Below are 5043 nucleotides of genomic sequence, written 5' to 3' on the forward strand. Positions count from 1 at the left end.
GGCTTCAGTCTCAGTCTTCTTTTATGAAAATGATTCAGTGCACATCTTCTCAGCCTGTGGCTCTTTTGATTGCTATGCAAACAAATAAATGTATAAACTAAAACAACTCTTCTTTTGTTGCATAAATAGCTGCTCAAGGCTTGTTTATTGTATTATTCTGAATGAAATTCTAAAACAGTTTTTTTTTTTTTTTTTACCTTTTTTGAATTCTTTCGGGCAGTTTGTCTTTTGGATAATGAAGACGTCTCTTTAAAGATTTTTAGAGGTCCATACATCCTGTAATACTCACCTTTTTCTTTTCTTGTGGTGGAAACTGGTGTTTACCAGTGCGAACAAAAAACAAACAGCTACAGCAATAATTATGTAAAGCTAGTGTATCATATGTAATGCCATAAATCAATAAATGCTGTTTTCTCACTTTTAATGGTTTAATCAGTGGTGCCAAAGCATGTATAGCACACATACATTTGTACAGCATGTTTAACGTTACACTTTTCCACTCACACACACTCACACTCTGCCTCTCTGTGTGCAGCCACTGCGTTGTTTTCAGTCTGCATTACATGTTTAACCTCTTTAATTTCTAAGATATTTCTAAGATAAAACTAAGACATTTCTCCACTATCTTAGTTTTATCAGCCGTTCTGCTGCCAGTAGACATTTACAGTTATGTTTGTGAATGTGCTAGCACCTAATTTGATGAACCTTGTTTTAATTATATGTTTTAATTATTAATGATAAACATCTTCTTGTAACCACGGCCTCCTGATGTTAGGCTAAAGAAAACCAGCTAACAGGAAGATATCCTGTGTGTGTTAAACCTGCTTTAGGTAAAACTAGTACGTCACACGTCTACTACTGTGCACGGTTGTTTGAGGTCAGTTTTATAGTTGAATAGTTCAAAGTAAAATTGAACTGTGTTTGCTTGAAATGTCCATCCCTTCTTTAACGAGTCTCTGAGAATTCAAACTTTACTGGGGATGCAAAAAATAAGAGCAAACTAATAAAAAGTACGGTTAGAGATTGCACTGATGTGCTGCGCTGCTGCCCGTCATGTTTTTTCTTCTATCTGGGATTCACGGCGAATAAAAAGTATTCAGGCTTACATTTACATGGGAAGCAGGAAAATTTGTTTCCGAATCCAAACTGCATTTTCTCCAGCACGAGTTTGAAGCAGGTCACTGCCTCCAGAGAGTTGGTGTAATTCTGTCCGGTGAAAAAGAAAATCAGACAACAAAAAGGCTGTTAGGCGGTGTTAGTATTGGTATGAAGACAGCGATATATGCCCTTCAGTTTTTTGCTGCAAGCGTATGTTCCAGACAGTCATAAATGTTGTATGAGTCTGTGGAGGGCTTGGGGAGGGAGGAAGAGGAGAGGAAGTAGAGAAAAAGAGGACTGAAAATGAGGAAGAGGGAGGAAAAGAGTAGGAGGATACGGAACAAATGTAAACTAGATGGCAGTGGTTGCAGTATAGGGAAATACACATGGCTGAACAAATTCAAGCCCAGGAAGTTTTTTTTTTACTGAATTCACAGTACTTTTAATGTCTTCAGCAAGTCTAGGGAGCATACGCTGTAACAACAGTTCTGTGGGATTAAAGGACTTCTGACTGATCTTAATCTCAGTTCATAATTACCTTTTTTCACACTCATTGTGGAAATGTGTAGAAGGATCCAAACAATAACAGTCACAGTGTCTTTCAGCTGTAGACTACTGAAATGACTGCTTGTACTTGAGAAACCTTGCCTTTACATGCATAAGGTAAGATAATGATCTGCCTCTCTTGACCATGTAAACTTAGTGCTGCAGGTTTATTCTGACAGTCACTGAATTCTGCCTGTAAATGAAAACAAAGCTTTTTACTCTCAGCTCATGGATTTCACAACAAGCGCTGTGGTTTTCCACGGAAGCCACCACTTTATCATAATTTGCTCAAGTGCTGGAAACCTGGCACCGAGCGGTCACTGCTTTTCTTCCTGGAAGTGTAATATATTTGGAGAATCCCTGAAATCTGTCTGGGTAAACACCTGTTTGCAAATCTGGTAATGTGTTTTTTGGGGACCCAACAATTCGTTGACAGAAACATGTCATTGGCTCTACGATATTCCCGTATTTCATGTTTAAGCCCTGGAAGGAGCGCGAATGTAATCAGTTCTGTTTGTTTGTCTGTCTGTGTGGTTGTTAGCAATGTAGCAACTACAGTTTTCAGGATATCATTTTCAAATTCTGTTTGACAGTTGATTTAGTTTTTGTGAAAATAGGGGCATGGTCAAGGTCACACCAAGTGTGAAAATCAATAAAAACTTGATATTGCCCACATTTATTTATGAACTTCAAACTTCAAAACATTATTAGGTTTCAGGGACCATGTTGGTTAGCACCCAAGTTCAAAAATCATGTAAAATATCATATGAAAGGACATGGAGAGAGCTGTACAGCACATCTTATTTTCTTATTACCACTATCACATCACATAAAGTTTTGCAAAATCACACACTGCACAAATATATCTTCAAATCTTACGTTTTTATAGCTTATAGAAGCTAAAGGATTCAGTCAATTCAGCTCAAATCATAAAGATAAAAAAACAAAAGATTTCAGTATGTAATACATCACGGTCATAGGTCAAAGGTCAGGGTCACATGAATTAGAAAATAAAAACAGGCTGACATCGGCATGTTGTAATAAAATGTTTAGTTTAGTCCTTGTCCTTCCCTCTGTTGTTATCTGTCCTTTTGTTTTATACGGAGCCAATAAAAACTAAAAAATACTTTCAAGAATTGGATTTATTCTTTTTCTTTTCTTTTTCATTCATTTGCTATTTTCCTCAATGTATTCTGGTTCTGTTTGTCTCATTGTACATTAATTTCAGAAAAACTAGAGAGAGGGAAAAAAAACATCTAGAGGCAGAAAAACCACCAGTCTTGGCAACAAACAGCTATTCTCCCTGGGCTGATGTAGGGCAGTGATGAATTCGACGACTTCCCTGTCATTAATCAGACCGCCGCTTGTCTCTCTCTGGAATGCCCCCCCCTCTTGGGGATCTCAAAGGGGACTCAGACTCCCCACGCCTCACCACCATCTTCCTGTTTTACTCCATTTCCATCCTCCCCCACCTGACAGCTATCACCCCCATCCAGCAGCCCCTCTTGTGACTATCCTCTTCTCAGTGGAGTTCCCCCAAAAAAGGACCTTGCGGTGAAGCTGCAGAGTTGTAGGGTATAAAATCAAGATGAGACCATAAAAGAAAATACAAGGAAGAGCAGGAAGCGAGAATTTATGGCGAAAGATAAAATCGGGAAATGAAAGGAAAAGCAGAAGTGGAGCAGCTGGATATCAGGGCGATCCTGTCTTAGTAATCCCCTCAACTCTCCCTCCCCTCACTCATCTCTGTTGGCGCCAACAGACAGAACACACTGGCCTGTCTTTAACAAGGCGCCTGTCCTTGGGAGATTTTTCTCATCATCAATCAACTGCGGCAGGGGAGTAACACGGGCCAGAGAGCGGGCGAGAGAGATTGAGAGTGGGAGAGAGAGAGCGAGAGAGATGGAAAAGAATGAGAACGAAAGAAGAGGAGACAGACAGACAGAGGTAGAGAGAAGGAGGGTGACATTGATTTAATTAAAAGATGGAGGAAGCAGTGATTGAGGTGATGGAATGCATTTGAGAAAACTCACCACAGACTCATTGAATATGAAACAGTACGCGGCACGCGGGCTGTGGTGCAGCAACATTTTGTGGGATAGCACAGTAACCTATCAAGGCCAAGAGTGCTGTTTTCAGGGGACATTTGTCCCTCCAGTATGCCAGGTACAGGAGTTTTCCAGCTGATTTATTGCTCTGGTACCAGTTTTGATCTCTAATCTTTTGTTGTTGCTGTGTCTGCTCATGTTTGATGGTGCAGACCGACAGAGAATCTAAGTTTAACATGCTTTTATTGCTTTGTAGTCAGGCCAGTGGAATTCATTTCGGGCTGATGAAAAATTGCCCCAGCATTTACAATACCTAGAAGCCAATGTTCAGTGAGAACCTGGGCATCTTCCAGCATGAAACACAGAGTTTAAGTTTTTTTTTTTTTAGATTTTATCCTCAGATGAGTTTTTATGTCTCCACATGCAGTTTGAAATAATGGTGTAGTTTGCATATTTTAGTGTGGCGTCAAATCTTTGATATATAGCCCACTGTCAACGGTTGCAGATGAGATAAGATGGAATAAAAAGATGAATTTTAGCCCTACAGATTACATGCTGTATATCACTTTAAAAAGACAGTACAGAAAATGTCTGCATAACCACCTGTTTACCTATAGTGTGCCAAAGGAGGAACAATACTGATAAGATATGTGATCTTCTTAAAAAAAGGAAAATCTAAAGAAAAAGGGTGAGCGTGTGCATTATAAGCATTTTCTTTCCGCATAAATGTGTTATTTACTGACTGACAACAAAGAGTTTTTGTGTTCTCCATACCTCGGTTTTGCAAGTACAATGAGCTCCTTATATTAAGATTTTCCTTGATATGTCTTCCTTGCTTAAAGTCAGCAGTAGCTCTTTTGTGAAGTGCACACAGTCCACGTACAAATGCCGTCAGTATCTGTTATCAAGGTTTCTGCAGTCTAAAAAAATACTACTGTAGGCCAAAACTGAGTGTCATGATAGCCACCAAATTTCCTAAGAACAACAAATGGGCAGGTGAGACTGCAAATTATGCCTTTTGTAAGCAATTTCCTGTTTTGTGTATTTGAACTTACATTTACTTCATAGAGAAGATTCAGTGTAACACAGCGTGATAGCACAGCGGGAAAGCTTTGCTGTACAGAGAGTTTTGCAGCTTTTAGTATTTTTCACGTCTTGTCAGTAGTTGTGATCTAATACAGTGCATACATACTGCACTCTGTATGTGCATGGTGTGTATTGTAGGTTTGGTGAATACTGTGTAAATGGTAAATTGCCACGAACACAAAGTATTTTACTTTCTTGGCAACTGAAACTGCTTTTTACACTGTACACCACATTCACCCAATCACACACACATTCATCTATTTTC

Source organism: Maylandia zebra, linkage group LG22, assembly GCF_041146795.1.
Source record: "Maylandia zebra isolate NMK-2024a linkage group LG22, Mzebra_GT3a, whole genome shotgun sequence".
NCBI lineage: Eukaryota > Metazoa > Chordata > Actinopteri > Cichliformes > Cichlidae > Maylandia > Maylandia zebra.